Below are 18,896 nucleotides of genomic sequence, written 5' to 3'. Positions count from 1 at the left end.
AGCAACCTGCTGGAACACTACAGATAGAGATAGGTAAGCACATAGCTTCCAACATACCTAGCTTTTGTGGAATAGTCCACATTTTCTGGCATTGTCCTGTGTAGCTGGCCCATTGTCCTGCTTTCACACTATTCAGGTAAGGAGGGTGAGTGATAACACCTTAAGTCACTCCCCCATCCAGGGCCGGTGCCACCTATAGGCAAAATAGGCCTAGGACGCCTACGTGGAGGGGGTGCCGGCAGCTGCAAACCGCCCACGGGGGCATTCATTAGAAGCACGGTCATTCAGTAAGTGGCAAAATGGGAGGGGCACAAAATTATGTTTTGCCTAGGGTGGAAAAAATCCTTGCACCAGCCCTGCCCCATCCATTGCTGCCTCTTATGACACCCCCAACACACACATCCCAATCTGGACAGAGTGTAACTTCCTGCAGGATTCTAATGTAGTCTTTCTATGAAATCCCATCTATGGCTATGCCATTAAGAGATTAAATCTACAAGATATAAAAAAGGGAACCAATCAAACAGTGTTATCACAAAATGTTTTTAATCCTGCTATGAACAACAAAGAAGATCCCATAGGTTGAAAATAAATTCATAATATAGAAAAAGGATCACGTATGTATTGTACCTGTCCGTTCGTTAGGTAGACTGGAAACCTACGATACATTAAAATGTATTTCCAAAATCGGTAAGATGCCCCCTAACTATCCAAAGAAAAAAATCAACTGTTCCACAATTCTGGTTTGGAAACTTGTTCTGGCATTTAAATGATTTTGCTCCTTCCTGAAAGTAGTAATCTCTTAAAGCGGAGGATTTTAGCTGCAGTCCCTGGAGACGCATAACTGTGCACTTTTGCAGGATATCCTCACTTAAGCACAGAGTGATCTGTCAAAATGACTTAGCCATAAACTAATTCACCTATACTTATAAGGATATCCTGAACACCTGCACTGCTGTGAGGCTGCGGAGAGAGGGGTAAAAAAGTTAGTTCTTAAAACTGATTGGGAAACCACCTGTTATAAAATGGGCCTATTGCATTGCCAATTCTTACATTGTAGTACTCATCATAAACCTATACCTTGGTGCTGACAAATTAACGTAGCCAATATACCTTATTTCCCCAAGTATAAGACGCTCCCATGTATAAGACACACCTTAATTTTGGAGCCCCAAATTAAAAAAATATATAAATTACATAAAGTTATTGTACTGGCTGCCTGGGCATGATATGAGTGCGATTGATGTTAGCTGCTAGCAATTGTTAGCAATCACACTCCTATCATGCTCAGACAGCCAGTACATGCACATCATTTTCAGCCTCCGAAAACAAAGCAAAAAGCTCAGAATTTTTGTCAGATATTCGTGGGTCTGTATTTACGCACACACTCTCGCTCTCCCTCACACTTTTATTCTAGTTCATTCTCTCACGCTCTCTTAATGTTTCCCTACCTTTTCTGCTGACCACTTTAGCTTCTGTATCTTCTTCTGCATCCAGATCTTCTTCTTCTTCTATATTCTCACTTCTCTTCTAACTTCAATCCTTAATCTTCTGTGTTCGACCGCATTTCGGTGAACATAACTGAGCAACTACCACCAAAATGGTGGTGCAGCAGTGACGTCCTGGATCCTCCAGTCGGGGCAGAGGACGTCACTGCAAGCCAATCACTGCGCTTGCAGTGACTTCCTCTTCTCTGATTGGAGGATCGTGGAGATGCCGTCACCGCATGCCCCCTCCCCCAATTGGAGGATTGGGGAGGACATCACCGCAGTGGAAGTTGCCAGGTAATGTCCGTGGAGATGCGGATGAAGAAAGAAGATTAAGGAGAGAAGAGAAGGGAAAGTGGTCAGCAGAGCGGGTAGGAAAACATTTATAGAGTGTGAGAGAGATATTGAACAAGAGTGAATGTGGGCACTGGGCAACAAATATCATTCCAAAATTAAAAATGATTGATTAAAAAAATGATTTAAAAAAATCATTGCCCGAAAATGAATGGACCAAAAACGAACAGAAAAATTGGTCCAAATAGTTTTTGGCTCATTTGTTCATGACTACTTTCCAATGGCTGAGCAGCTGCACACAAGTCCAAGATCTCTATAATGCCAAGTGTCACCTGGGGTGGTATAAAGCACACCACCACTGGACTATAGAGCGGCAGAAACATGTTCTCTGGAGTGATAAATTATGTGTTGCTATCTGGAAGTCTAATGTATGAAAATGAGTTTGGCACATATCAGGAGAACGCTACCTACCGAAATGCATAATGCTTCCATCTTTGTAGCAACGGTTTGGGGAAGGCACTTTGCTGTTCCAGCATGTCTTTACCCACTACATTGTTGTGGTATAGTATGTCATGGGCATCCCTGACAATGTTGTTGAAGCACCCTTTGGCAAAGTATCTGCTCTTTTGTTGTCTTTGATGCAATAAACTATTTCTGTTCTTTTAAAAGTGTGTTTTGGTTAAGTTATTTCAAGCTAGTTTATTGAAGTAAGGTATTTTCCTCAATCAGCTTACATTTACTTAAAATTACAATTTGTCATAAATATTGCTCTTTAGTCCTATGGCCCTAGACCTTTGTGTATATACAGAATTGTATTTTATGCTCAAGGAGAAAAATATAAGGTGTTTTCTCACTACATATTGTAGCACCTTATTGCATAGTGACTGATTTTATCTTACATTTTATCAATAACAAGCCATCTGGACTTTGTCACAGTTAAATGATTTATAAACAGATCTGTCCATGATTAATTTCCCACAAGTAGCAAATAAAAAGTGTTACCTGCGACAGTGATTTGGCATTAATTTTGATGTTTAGCCTTAAGCTCTTGCTTCAGGGAATATTTAGATTAGTGTGTAATTAGAATCTGTATTTAATTCCTTTTATTTATTAAATACGGCATTGATTTTAACCTGAACAAACTTATGCTAAGTAAAGATACGTTTATGTTGAAACAAAATCCAGTGAACTATGTTTTTTTGAATGTACGTTTCCCCCCAGTAATCAATCATTAATTGTCTTGGACAAGCCAATACCTGCTTATTTAGAAAAGATTAAGAAGTTGTTTCTTAAAGGGGAACTCCTACCATACTGTTATAGCCTTTTGTTAATGTCCGTAGACAAAACATTGGATAAGTAGTAACTATATTTTTTTTGTATGTTTCAAGTGAGTGCTCGTGCCCTGGACGCCTCTTTGACATAGAAACATCACTCCTGTTGTTGGAAATATAGCAAACTGTGTTCGTATTTGTCTCAATACACATAAACTTCTAATGTCAGCTAAAACATACTGCTATGTAACCTACTGATAATACAGATATGCCACATACAGGGAAATCATGGTGGAATTTTCCTTTTATGTATGGTGATAGCTTAAATGGGGAATGTTTGTGTAAGTAAATTATATTTTGTTCTGTTTACTCAAGGAAAGGGTCAACTTTGGTATGACTTCAGCAATATGTAGACATACATTCGATTTCTATTTCTAACAGGAAATATTCAGAGCAACTGTTATAGTCAGAGAATTAATCTTTAAATGGACAGAAAGTATTGATGGTATTATTATTATTATTATTATTACAATACCTATAAAAATAATCCACGCTGTCAGGTTGGGGGGGAGCGGAGTGGAGCGCAGGTGCTGCCACACAATGTCCAGCAACAAGGGAACACAGGGGCAAATCCAAAAGAGTAGTCAGGGTCACGGTCCAGAGGTCAAGGCAGGTAACAGACAGCAGTATCGGGTAACAAAGCCAAAGGTCAAAATCCAAGGAGTCAGTATAAAGCAGCTAGGTAGCAATAGACAGTACTTCACGGTACTCAGTTTAACTAAGAAGCACTGGGAGAGAGGTCTGTGGGGTTTATATAGGGGCAGTGATTGAGTAGTGCACCCCCTATCACCTGATCCCCTCCCACCTGAAGCACCTGATCCCCTCCCTCCAGATACACCTGAGAGGAGGGGGACATGGGAGTTTCCACCTCCTCCCCTTCCCTCTGGTCTCCTACCAAGAGGGTGGCCACAACCCCTGGGACTAAGCCACGTTCCCTCCTCGTCGGGAGCGCGAGTGCGTGCGCGGCACGCCGTGCGCACTGACCGCGAGGTCGGGGTTGCGGCCTGCCACAAGGTAAGGCCGCGGCGTCACCGGGAGACCCGCGGGCAGGATTAGAACTCCTGCCCGACGGTTCCCGCGATAAGGGATCCCTGACTCTTCGTCCGGAGGCTGGCCGACAGGAACCGCGTTCCGGGGTGGCGGACCCCGTGGTGAGGTACGTGGTCCCAGTTGGGCCTGACAGGGAATTCTTGTGACTTCTCTTGGAATCACGAATGGACTTCCCCATTTTTGTAAGAATGTTTAACTTAATGTGTCTGTTTCAACCTTAATAATTATAGTAACATTTTAATCATATAGGTTCAGTGAAGGTGTACATTAGTGCAAAAATACTTTACATTGATAGTAGATGATATTTAGTTGGAAGTAGTAGATGTACTGCTAGGGCACACTACTATACTCGCCAACCAACCAAACTGGTTGTAGATCAACTTGTGCTCTGGATAAAGACACGCTATCAATTTGCTTTCAGAAGAGATAACACCAGGAAACATTATCTTTGGAACTAATAAGTAAGTCTGGGTTATTGATTTATTAATCTTCCAATTTATTAATCCACCTCTGTGTTATTGAGTATGTGTTTTTTAATAGTCTTAACAGAGACCCTAATGAATGAAGATGTTGATGAAGGAATACATATAACTTTTGCACAGCTGAAACCAAATTCCAAGAAGTTTAGATTTTATGTAAATATTTGACTTTGTTAAAGAGCACAACAACATTTTCTTATCACTTCACATGGTTTCCTCTAATTAATCTTGATATATTGAGAAGTGACAGTTGTCTGAAAGAGATTGTTGGTTTATTTGAAAGAAGTACCGGAAATATGGGTTTACCTTGTTACATAATTCCATCTTGAAGAGATATGGCTTGAAGAGAGGGAATGGCTTCCATTATTTCTTTACACACTCAATAATGTAGTTAGCAGGGTGAAACTTTTATATTCATGTATGTTGTGTGCTGATCTGTAAGACTGGCCTAATAAGCACAGGGCCATCTTTAACATTGATTGGACCATAGGAAGGCATTTGCTTGGACCCCCTTGCTCTCCCTAGCGTACAGTCATGCCACCCACCCCAACGCCAAAAAAAACAAAAGTACTTGTCGCACTGACTCTTTAGATTAGGAGGAGACTGTCTTAGTCAGTGTGGTCTTCCCTCTTTCACACCACACATGCATAGCAGAGGAGGAGTACAATACTATGCCAATTGCACAGTAAATAATTGGTGAGGGTCTGCTTAGCGACTAGTAATGGACGTGCAAGTTGTGATCAGGGATGGCCTTAGGTGTTCAGGTGCCCTGTGAGATGGGCTGGCCCAAGATATAGTGCCGCCTGGGGCGAAGTTTGACGCCGACGCCACTGCTCATTATCTACCCTCTCCCTCCCTCCATCCCTCCCTCCCTATTATCTACCCCCCTTTGTACTTCACTTACCTCCTAGCAGTCCTGCGGCGAGAGTCTCCCTGCTCTGCCGTGGTCCACGCTGCTTCACTGCTGAGCATCGGAAATGACATCATATCCCGGCTCTCGGTATTACAAGCCAGCACCCAGACCGAGCTAGAGGGCTCACAGAGGAGAGAGAGGGGCGCCAAGCAGGTACTGAAAACTTGATAAGCGAAAACCACTCGGTGCCCCTCTCTCTCCTCCACTTCAAAAAAAAAAGGCGCTTGGGGCGGCAAAGTGCCGCCTCTTCAAAAGTGCCGCCCCACTCTGCTCCATGGCAGGGCCGGCCCTGCCTGTGAGCCCCCCCATCAACACCCCCAGAGTGCCTTTGTTCTCTCCTGCGCACATGTCTTATTTCCTCCTCCGTGTAGTTCAGGTGTAGACCAAATAAACAACATATGGAAACACAGCATTGCAGGTATAGATCAACTGAATAAGACAAACAAACCCTGTATTTTCAGTTATAGATTAAATAAGTAACACATGGAAACATTTGAAGGTATAGATAAACTAAATAATATCTGAAAACCCCCAAGTTGCAGGCATGGATCACAGGTCACAAACCCCATAGGCCAGCCCTGACACCTAGATTGAATACACAAGACTTGTCCAGCACCAAAATAGCGCACATGGGACTTGTCAGAGGACCAGATTGCATCCGTCAAATTTACCCAGCACCCAGATTGCACCCACAAGGTTTACTCAAGCACCCAGATTACACACTACACATAGACACATAATTTACCCAGATTATACCCACAGTGGTCTTCTCTCAGAGTTTTAGGCCTCCTACCAGTCAGCACTCCTCTCAGCCTGGCTGTTTTGCAGTTCCAAAGAACGTGTCTTTGGAGTCTGACCACCAGGAAGTCATACGTGCGGGGAGTGGGGGAGGCTGTATGACTGCCCCGGGAAAAATGGATGGTGAAGGGAGATCTTTTGATCTGAACAGCAGGCACCTCTTGCTGAGCCACAGAGAAGGGGCACTGGTCTCAATCCTCTCAGGTGTTGTTGCTATGGATGCCATCTTTTTCTTAAAAAAATATCGGCCATACTTGTGGGTCAAAAAGGATGGGGCAACAAAAGGGACAGAGACACTCAATGTTACATGACCCTATGAGATTAAGCTTCATGCTCCTCGGTACAGGTACTCCCTGATATGGTACACCACAGACAGCGGTACAGTATGACTCCTATAATTATATTGTGATTCAGACACTGATGGTGGTACAGCATGACTCTAACCACTGTATATTGTGGCAGACATTGACAGTGGTACAGCATAACTCCCATCACTGTATACTGAGCCAGGCACTGATTGTGGTATGCCATAACTCCCATCACTATACACTGAGCCAGACACTAATTGTGGTAAAGCATAACTCCCATCACTATATGTATGAGTCAGACATTGACGGTTGTATAGCATAACTTCCATAACTATATACTGATCAAGGCACTGATTGTGGTACAGCATAACACCCATTTCCCATAATTTTGTTTGCATGTTTTTGCTTTCTTAACTCTCTCACTTTCTTGCTCATTTTGTCACACGCTCTCACTCACTCTTGCATAAGCTCTCACACTCTCACTCACTCTCTCTCAATGTTTCACTTTCTTGCCAACCACTTCACGTCCCTGTCTTCTTTTTCATATTTCTGCTCCTTCTCTTGCCTCTTCTTCTTCTGTCCTTCTTTGTTAGTGTTTCTCTCTTCTTTCTGACCAGTGGCTATATAACTATGTAACTATGTAACCCTACCAGCCATCACATGCCCATAATACACAACCATCACACCCTACGTCTATTACATCCAGTTACCATGCCTCATACCCATCTTCTATTCCCCTTTATTTCACATGGGTTTCAAGATAAAAAACAACATGGGTTTACCTCAGGAAGATCATGCCAAACAAATTTTATTGATTTCTTTGATTGGGTGGCTAAAATAATTGATCAAGGTGGTGCAGTAGACATCGCGTATCTGGATGGTAGAGGAAGATAAGTCTGGCAGCAGCATTCATCGTGGATTGTAGAGGGGTGAGACAGTTGAGAGGGAGACCAGCTAAGACAGAATTACAATAATCAAGGCGGGAGATAATAAGGGCATGGCATGCTGTGTTAGGAAGGGACGGATGCGGGCAATGTTTTTAAGATGGAGAGGGCAGTTTTTAGAGATGGACTAAATGTAAGTGGGTGAACGAAAGGGTGACACCAAGACAGCGGGCATGAGGAGATGGGGAGATGATAGCACCATTAACATTGAGGGAGACTGATGGGGGGATTTTAGCGTTGGAGGGAGGGAAGATGAGATCCAGTTTTGGAGAGACTGAGTTTCAGGAAACGTGCAGACATCCAGGTAGAGGTAGAGGCGAGACAGTTAGTTACACAAACTAAGACAGAGGGATAGAGATCAGGAGAGGATAGATAGATCTGGTTGTCGTCAGCATGCAGTTGGTATTGAAAGCCAAAGGATGAGATTAGTTTGCCAAGTGTGGAAGTGTAAAGAGAGAACAGAAGGAGTCCTAGGACTGAGCCTTGGGTTACCCTGACTGAGAGGGGAGGGTAAGTGTTACTGTAGACAGAGACGCTGAAGGTACGATAAGAGAGATAGGAAGTGAACCAGGAGAGAACAGTGTCACAGAGACCAAAAGCATGAACAGTTTGAAGGTGAAGAGGGTGATCCACAGTGTCAAAAGCAGCAGAAAGGTCCAGTAGGATTAGCATGGAGTAGTGGCCCTTGGATTTAGCAGTGAGTAGGTCATTTGTAACTTTAGTAAGGGCGGTCTTAGTAGAGTGTTGAGGGTGAAAACCAAATTGAAGAGGGTCAAGCAGGGAGTTAGAATCAAGAAACTTAGTTAATTGGGTATAAACAATTCTTTCAAGAAGCTTAGAGGTAAGAGGAGGTAGAGAGATGGGACGGTAATTGGACAGATTAGTTGTGTCAAGGGAGGGCTTTTTCAAGATTTGAGTAATGGTAGCATGCTTATAGGAGGATGGGACAGATCCATTAGTGAATGAAGGGTTGAAGATATGAGCTAGAGTAGGGACAAGAGTAGATAAAAGACACTGGGTGAGATGGGAAGGGGGCATGTGGTTGGACTAGAGGAAAGAAGAAGAGCACCTCCTCTTCAGTAACAGCAGAGAATGTATGTAATGTTGTGAAGGGAGAAGAGGTCAGTGGGTAGGAGGGCGCATAGTCAGAGGGGGGGATCAGGGCAGGGTGGTTACTGTGCAGATATGTCATATCGATATGTTTCGATGTTATTATTGAAATATATGTCAGAGGCATTGAGGTTAGTGGAAGGGGTAGTAGGAATAGGTCGAAGAAGGGAATTGAAAGTCCTAGAGTCATTTAGGGGTATGAGACAGGGAGGAGATGAGGGAGGTGAAGTAGGTTTCTTTAGCAAGGTTGAGAGCAGAGTAGCAGGAACGTAGCATAAATTTCAGTTCATGTTAAGCCAGTGCCTAGCCTTTAGGAAATCCTAACACTTGTGTTTTATTTTTCTTAACATCACATTTGTGCCCATTAAAATTTCTGAATGTGCAGGATTTTTATGTTTCTAATGTGCCTGCCATTATCCTGTCTCCTTCAGGCCATAAATATTAAAATCTTTTCTGATAAGTTTTATGATGCACACCAGGCATAATTTGATGAGTTGTTTGACAATTTAAGATAAAAATTATACATTTTTCAAATGTAAGTTTTATAACAGAAAATATCATTAAATGCATTCTACAGATTCTCCTTGATTCTCCTTCCATTAGTTCCAAGGAAAAGATTCATTACTGCCTGGAAAATAATGCTCCAGTTAGTTTGTGGCGAAAACAGATGATTCATATATCACTTTCAAAGGAAATTTACAGAAGAGTCACTAATTTATTACAATGAGCTGATACATACTTGTGTAATTTCATATCTAATAGCAAATCTCCTTTCCAATTAGTTTAGGATGTTTTTTGATCTAGATGCTACTAAATGATCGGATTGATGCTGGTACCATACATGCCATTATATTTACAGTGTATATAAATTAGATGTGTGCAAGTGGGCCAAAAATTTGGACACATTTTTTGGTTTACAAAAAACAAAAACTGTCTGCGCTTCTTACCCTAATAAAGTTGGCAACAAATATATAAACATAATATAAATGAGAAGTTTTGGTTATATGAATTGGCCAAAGCATAATTAAGCTCACCCGCCACGTCAAGGCACACTCTCAGTAGGGTGAGAACCTACTCTCACCTCCTACATAGTGGGCACACAAAGCAGTTTATACTGCTACCAAAACCTTATTAATGTGTTGGGGGAGGTGCAATTAAACCTCCTGCCCATTAACCCCTGGACAGCAAGCTGCAACCAGACTGATGAGGAGCCAACAACCTCAAATATGTGCAAACAGGGAAAAGAAAAAATGTCGGTGCGCTAAGCTAGTCACAGGCTCAAATAATACAGACAGTTTTTGTTTTTTGTATACATTGTACAGCCAATACACTGTTTCTTGCAGCATGCTTACACCTGTTTGGTAGGCCTCGTATTACACATTTGTATTATTTGAGCCTGTGACTAGCTTAGCGCACCGACATTTTTTCTTTTCCCTGTTTGCACATTTTTTGGTTTGTTTTGAGCCCATTTGTTTTCGGGCGAAATCTGGGGAATTGTTAAATCTGGAAACTAAATGAATTGTCCAACGTCCACATTCACTCTCACTCATACTCTTATGGTTTCCCTACCTTCACCACTTCCGTGTCTCTTCTCTAGGATCCTCTTCATCTTGTTCTTCTCTCTTCATCTGCATCTCCACGAACAAGACCTCCTGGTGAACTTCTGCAAAAATGGTAACCCCCTCCAAACAGGGAGAAGTTAGTGGAAGTGGTTATGTCCTTGGAGAGAAGAAAGAAGACAGAAGAACAGCATGCTATTATGTAGAGATATTGGAAAAACTGACAAAAACATTTATAATGCATCACATTTTGTCCTGTACTTAATCCCATGATATCGATACGGCTTTGTATGTTTCAAACCGCAAGAAAATGAAACATGTCAGATTGATTAGGAAAGAACCTCTCAAGGAAAAAGCAGTCACCACATGTTTGACACTTTTATATATTATATTTAAAAAATTAAATAACTACAAACTCCTCCAATGCCAAGGAGGAAATACAGACAGGAGTGGGTGCTTGTGACCTGCACAGGATAAGTAAAAAGATGGACTTAAAGAAATACTGTGCAGAGGAGACAAAGAGAGGGATACTTATCGGGGTTTTTTTTTTGCCTTCTTTTGGATCAACAGCAACAAATTAACAGATATATGAAAGGCTGAACTTGATGGACGCATGTCTTTTTTCAGCCTATATAACTATGTAACTATGTAACTATGATTACTGGAAAGAAGCAGAGTTTGCTGATTGTATCGACTGGTACAAGCCAATACATGAAGAATGATGTATAATCCAGAAACTTTATTGCTTCATCAACAATATGTTGATGTTGTATGAGCCCCCAGGGGACAAAAGAAAGATGCATTTCACGCCAATCATTTTCTGATGCATTTCACGCCAATCTGGTATTAGCCTACGCAAACAATTATCGAAATCCGCTCCATCCACTAAAGAGCATAGAGCACGTGTCCTGTACAAGCATGTGTTAATATTATTGTCAATTTTAATGTTATTGATATTTTTCACCCTCCCCTTTTGTAATAGAACACTGCTGGTGCTTTATAAAAGAATATAATGCAATGTAACTATAGGCAGATGCAAAATGAAGAATAATAGTACCCCATTCTAGCATTGTTATTGTATTTAAGAATGTCATTTTCTTTTGAGGATCATTTAATTATATAGCTGCTAAACCTTTCAAATTCAGTGTGGGAAGTTCTACAGTGGTTATAGCTGTAAACAGATTAAATCTATATGAGATGTAAGCATTTGCACTTTATTCTATTCTGCACAAATCTGATTTTACATTGCTGCTCTATTGTTCATAAGTATATTTAATATCATTTCCTGTTGGAAAAACACCCAATTTTCAATGTACCCAAAACATTTTTTCTTCAAACTTTATTGTAATCACAGTAATAAACACAGACTACTTAAATATATGCGTGACGTTGTAAAAAAGGAAAACAATAAAAATAGCGCCTATGGAATCAAAATCATGCCAAATCATGTACCAACTTTATGTCTTCAGTACAATGCTGTTATTTCCTTTAAATTCAAGAACCTCACCTAATTCATTTAAGCTTTTTCAATTTTTAGACGTATCTTCAAGCTGCATTAAAAATAGTTTTGAAGTGATCAGGTTCAGTATCTCGAAAAAAGCCCGCATACACCTCTCACATATTGTAAATATTTTATTATATCTTTTCATGTGACAACACTGAAGACATGACACTCTGCTACAATGTAAAGTAGTGAGTGCATAACCTGTATAAAAGTGTAAATTTGCTGTCCCCTCAAACAACACACAGCCATTAATGTCTAAACCTTGGCAACAAAAGTGTCACCTGAATACCCGGCACCCGCGAGGGCCAGGCGAGGGCCAGGCACAACGCCGCCACTGCTGCTCCTGCTTCCGCTTCGTCGACAGTCTGTTCTGGGCGCCTTGTTATCCCATATACACAATGGGATAACAAGGAAATGCCACAGCACCTCCTATAAGCAATAGCCCCTGGTCTGGGACGAACTCTTCAGGTCAGTCCAAAATGGGCTGGCCTTCTTCTAGAGGTAGACAGTTGGTGGCCTCATGCAACGTGACATTATGTATAAGTAAGTAAAGTAAGTAAGTGATTAGTCTTCAACATCAACCATTTATTTTCAAGAAATGCGCCGTTTCGGTTATTTTTTTTTCCAGCAAGTGTCAGCTATTATCCACTAGAAATCAGAAAAGATGTCTTGTAAATGGGATCTTATTAAAGACTATTGACAAAGACTTACTGAAACTGAAAAAAGTTACCTTAAAAAAAAAAAATGGTGTATTTAAAAATATTGTTGAAAGTGAAATAAAATAGAGCATCACGCTGAGAATAAGGGGCTTATCCAAAGCAGTTGGCAACTGTCCTGGCTTCTACATCTCAAGTGAACAGTGTAATAAAGCAGAAACAAGCATACGTCTTTGATTATGATGCATAAACATTGGGTGCTCCAAGTAAAAACCTATAAAAGTGTAATTCTGGCTCCTAGCTGCTGTTGTGTTTGAAATTTCATATTGCACTGCTGCACTGCTTCATAAAAAGAGTTGCAGCGTTATAAGTATATAATAAAGACAATTTTTATATATAAAAAAGCACTAATGTATATATTAGGCCTAAATACATAATGAGAGCAGTTTCACTCATGCCATTGGAATACTTGCCATGGTTATACAAACAAGAACTATTTACACTGGTTCAATAATTCTTTCTAAACAGGAATCTCCCTAAAACTTTTCCATGCTCCATTACACACCTTCTGTAGCGGGCATTAAGCTAGACAAATGTACAGAGTACAATGAAATAAAAGCCTCAACAAACAACCAGAACAATGATGGTAAATGCGTTGTTGCACATTGCTCTTTGTTTAAACGACCGATATCAATGTTTAAAGCACATTTCCACAAGACATCTATGTTGACTCTACCAAATGTATTCAAACAAAAATGAAGTACAGAAACTTAACTCTATTGGTTAGTAAAATGCCAAAAAAAAATCCCATCTGATCAAAACTGATCCACAAATGAATTGAATGGGCTATGTTTGGCAGCTCAGCAAGTTAGAAAGAACATTCAGTGTGTGGTTGTATATAAAACAAATATTTAACTGGCTTTGAAATAACTGACTACCTATTTAACATTTCTGTCTCTGTATACAGCCTGACAAGGAAAGGGGTGGAGAAAAATGATAAGAGTATATTGTTGTAATCTCTTAATTAACCGATACTTCCTGCAATCAAAACTGTGTTAACATGTGAGTTACTCAAATAAGATATCTGGCAAAAAAAAGAAACAGAAAGCCATTAGCATGTTTAATAACAGCCGCTTTCACTGATCACCAATCCATTAACTCGGTGTTACATAAGTAGTCTGTGCGAATAGGTTTTACTTATCAGTAAATTCTATGTATTCTAGTCCAGCTGACTACACTGACATTTCAGTTCTTTAATACTAATGGGAAGTCAGTCATGCTATATCCAGCAACCAAGAGGGATGAACCAGGATTTCATGAAGTCTTCAAAGGAGATTATCTAATGATAACTCCTTAACCCACCACACATCAACTCTAGGGAGGTCTGAAGAGAGACGTTCCATAAGCATCTGTGTTGCCACTCTTCTAATATCCTTTATTTGAAATGTAGTAGTAAGTCGTAATTGAATAGAAAGGTCCAATGAGAGATTATTATTATTTATTGATTTATATAGCAGCATCATATTCCAGAGTTTTGCACAATGGGTAAATGGCACATAACAAGTATAGCATAATTTTCACTTACAGAAACAAAAGGTAAAGAGGACCCTGCTCCAATGACCGGACATTCTAGGGTAGATTGAGTTATGGTATATTACACATGAGGTAAAAGTGCCACTCATGGACATGGACCATCCAAGTGTAACCCTGTGTAAATACTAGCTCAATAAATAACAATATTGTTGGACATAAATACAGTTCTATTGCAGGAACAGGACTAAGAAAGGTGAACTAGACATAGGTTTACCTGTCAGTTTACAGACATCTCTAAAGAAGTGGGACTTGAGGGACTTTTGAAGGACAGAAGGCAAGGGAGAGTAGGATAAACCAAGTCAGGAAATTGCATTCTGTATGATGAAACAGCCCTTTAGAAGTCTTGTAAGCATGTAAGTAGAAATTAGAGCAGTGGACAGACCAAGATCACCAAATAGGTGGAAAGACACTGAGATATTCAATGAACATCTGTGTTTCTACTCTTCTAACATCCTTCGCATGGAATGGTAAAATAAGATTCTGTAGATATAGGAATGTTTGAGTTTATATATTACAAATCACTTTGGAAGACGGGCAGTTTTAAGACTTACTTAAATGTAATCATACAGTAATCTCTGTCTCTGGTTTTAATGCCCATGATTACTATATAGTTTGTCTGTTTAATGTATCTTTTTTAGAGCCATGTTACCTGTTTTATGTTAAATTGTTTTACTGTGTCTGGAACTATGTCACTTACAACAAGGATACCATTTTGGTAATTTTTTTTAGCAATGAACCCAACATCCCATGTAGTTTGTGCCTTAAAACTGACTAGCCTAAATTAGGTGTACAGTATTAGAAAAACAGGAGATATAGTCCAGACACAATGTTCTAGATGTTAGTCTTAAGAACTAGATGGATATTTCTGTGTGAAAACTACTTAGTGTTAAACTGGCATACTTCCATTCAAACTCACATATTTGTAAAGTTGACTCATACTTCCTCATATATAAGTCATGGCTCTGAAGTGTAACATTATTTTCTTTTTCTTTTTATTGGGAGGTTTGATATCCCATTTTGTTATTCTTATTCCTATTTTTGTTTCACCTTCTGTTGCATCTATATTTAAAGAAATACAAAGGCTATTTGTAAACTAGCTAATGTAAACTGAATCAATTTTACAGTGTTAATTTGATTTGGATCATTCTAAGTCTCTAAACACAGGTCTGTCCCTACTATAGGCTCATAGGGAGGCAACAACCTAAAGTTGTGCAGCAAGCCAATGCATGCTGGATGGAGACATTGTTTGCCTAGGATGTTAGAGACCCTATGTCTGGTGTCGGAGAGAATGGGGCTTCAGCATAGTATATAGTATATTCAAAGATGTCCCAAATAGGACATGGGTACAGACTGACCAGATGCCAACATGAAAAGAAAAAGAATGAGCACCTCCAAAATGCTGGAGTGTTGTTTTGAAGTGACATATACCAGGAGCTGTAAAATTATACCTGAAAAACAATTTCTGTGAAAATGTAAATTAGTACCACAAAGTTTGAGAAAGGCTGGTTGTAGAATTAGTGCATGTAAAGTCTTAAATACCACTATTTTAAATACTCTGGGGTATGTAGTTTCAAAAATATATGGTCCGATTCAGGTATTAGTGTTAAACTGGCATACTTCCATTCAAACTCACATATTTGTAAAGTTGACTCATACTTCCTCATATATAAGTCATGGCTCTGAAGTGTAACATTATTTTCTTTTTCTTTTTATTGGGAGGTTTGATATCCCATTTTGTTATTCTTATTCCTATTTTTGTTTCACCTTCTGTTGCATCTATATTTAAAGAAATACAAAGGCTATTTGTAAACTAGCTAATGTAAACTGAATCAATTTTACAGTGTTAATTTGATTTGGATCATTCTAAGTCTCTAAACACAGGTCTGTCCCTACTATAGGCTCATAGGGAGGCCACAACCTAAAGTTGTGCAGCAAGCCAATGCATGCTGGATGGAGACATTGTTTGCCTAGGATGTTAGAGACCCTATGTCTGGTGTCGGAGAGAATGGGGCTTCAGCATAGTATATAGTATATTCAAAGATGTCCCAAATAGGACATGGGTACAGACTGACCAGATGCCAACATGAAAAGAAAAAGAATGAGCACCTCCAAAATGCTGGAGTGTTGTTTTGAAGTGACATATACCAGGAGCTGTAAAATTATACCTGAAAAACAATTTCTGTGAAAATGTAAATTAGTACCACAAAGTTTGAGAAAGGCTGGTTGTAGAATTAGTGCATGTAAAGTCTTAAATACCACTATTTTAAATACTCTGGGGTATGTAGTTTCAAAAATATATGGTCCGATTCAGGTAAATTTAATTGGCCAGCTTCAAATAGGACATGGGGACAGAATTGCCAGATTTAAAAAAAAACACTACTTGTACTTATTGCCCTATACGTTGAGAAACAAAGCAACTTTTTCATTAACTTTTTTTAGATGAGTAAAAGATTTTTTAAATAAAAGTGAGGGGAAAAAATGCCTTTTTAAATTTTTCATTTTTTGGTCAAGTGTGTGTTCTTCTCACACCTGTGGCAATTAAGGTTGCTGGAGCATTGTTTTCATAGCCCTGAATTATTGTGAATCCTGTTTGATTATGCTGTGTATTTCCTGGTTTTAAAGCCATGGTCTTAGACTCTGTATTCCAGTTTTTTGCCCTTTGCACCTTGTTTGATTGTGGTTATCCAGATTTTGTGCTTTGGCTTGGACTTTGATTATTCTTTGGATTATTCTCCAGTACTGTGCAATTGTTTCATCCGTGTATGACCTTGGCTAGCCTGACTCCAATCTCATCTGCCTCCATTGTCGCCTGCCTGTTCCCCGGTCAGTCTGCAGGTTCCACTGTCCGTCTGCTCATTCCTCAGTCCGTCTGCTGCTGTCTGCCAATTCCCAAGTCTGTTGTCCTATTCCTGTAGATGGCGCCTAAGAAATAGCCTAAAGTTGCAGCAGACAGTTGTCTACACCTGCATGCCCCATTCCGAGTTCTAAGCCTGAACCTGTCCCTGCACAGAGACTCCAGCCTAACCCAATACCCCTAGTCATGATACACTCTCCCTCCCTCAGTAAAATTAGATACTAGAAACAAGTAATTATAGGAATGGGGAGAAGTTCTTATCCTTAGTATGTCCCCTAGGTAATAGTGAATCCAATGTATATATCGAAAAATGCTTCAGTTTTTCCCCCAATTGTGTCTCACGGTTAATTCCCATAATAGAGGGTGAGATTTGTTCAATCCCAATTTTGTAAGTACTTTAGTAAGTAAACAGCATGGTGAGATTGACAATATATGTAATTAAGGATATCATATTGTTTGCCTGAGCATAGATGTGTAAACACCCCACCTACTGTGACATAATTGCAGTTCAGACATCGACCACCATGTTACATACCATTTGATAAACGAAGCCAACTACCAGCATGTGTTGTATCACTCTTTTTCCTGGTAAATCTATCCTTTAGGATAGCAGATCTCCTGTAAGCCATAATCGTTTTTTTTTTAATCTAATTAGAATTATAACTGGTCTTAGTTGATTTACATGTTGCTGCACATTGTGTATGCACAAGTACATTTTTCTATAGGCAATTCATTGTAATTAGGAGCTGTGCTTCCTCTCACAAGCTAACTTTTTAGTAATAGTCATTTAAAAGTGTGAAGTGGGAAGGTCAGCCACCCACTCCTACAAGAGACTTAATAGCTCACACTTGGAAGCTCTATTATAGTGGAGAATTCCATTTTGTTGCTGTATTGCTTAACATTTTCAATGCTATGAGGGTAATTATTATTTATGTGCGGTACCATATGTATGAAAATTTCATTGGTATTGAATGCCTTAATGAGCTAGTAACAATAAAACACTGCCATCTCTGATCAAAGGTGAAATTCTATTAGACAAACAGCACACAATTAACTCCATTAAGTCCATTCCTTTGCAATATGCCTTGCTATGAAAAGCAGTACTGCGACCAAACAAAAATAAGCAAAACAATGGCCAATATATGATTATCAGACAACCTCTCTTCTTCTTTTTGATTCTTTATTTATAACAAAATACAGAACTGTGTAGTATGTAAACAATTTGTGCTGAAGTATACACCAGTCTACAACTAGTCCAGGAATAGTCTACAAAAGTACAAAAGACCAGTACAATGACTGAAAATGGTAATACTCCATATGGACCTGTTTCCTGATAAAATTATATAATTGAAAAGAGGAGATTATTACATAGCGGTCAACATAAGGTTAGATCACAGGTGCGTGTGACCACTGATGCTATTTGACAATAGCTGCTAAAGCAGGGCCCTCCTTACCTTTTGTGTTTGTAAGTCCAAATTGTGATATGATACACTACTTGTTCTGTCCTGTTTAGCCATTGTACAGCTCTGCATAACATGATGGTGCTATATAAATCAATAAATAATAATGGTTGTTTCATTATTATTTAGTTCTTATTATTTTAGACTTTTCCAGCTCAGGGGAAAGTCTTTCCACAACTTGAGGGTATCTCAAGTGAGGTTGGTCCTGGGAAGTTCCAGATGATTCATCACCTATCTCACCTGGTGGGTTTGTCTGCTTATCGTGGTATTGCAAGGGAGGAGTGCAGAGTTCGTTATAGTTCCTTTGACAGAAATTTGGGGTTAGTTCGATTGGCTGGGTGCAGGCAGATATCGAATTGGCTTTCCATCTTTTGCTCATCCATTTGGATTGCTTTCATTTGTTGGGCTACTTCTTTCAAGGGTTCTATTGTTTAAGTATATGTTCGCCTATGGTCTGCACAATATCTTGTTATTAGAATGAGGTATTTTTGCTTCATTCTTGGAATGGGTGGTTTGGCAGGAATCGGGTTCTTCCTTGCTGCTTTATTACCTTGAC

Source organism: Spea bombifrons, chromosome 1 (genome assembly GCF_027358695.1).
Source record: "Spea bombifrons isolate aSpeBom1 chromosome 1, aSpeBom1.2.pri, whole genome shotgun sequence".
In the NCBI taxonomy this organism is placed as follows: Eukaryota; Metazoa; Chordata; class Amphibia; order Anura; family Pelobatidae; genus Spea; species Spea bombifrons.
The sequence above is the reverse complement of the archived record's forward strand: the minus strand, read 5'-3'. Positions refer to the sequence as shown.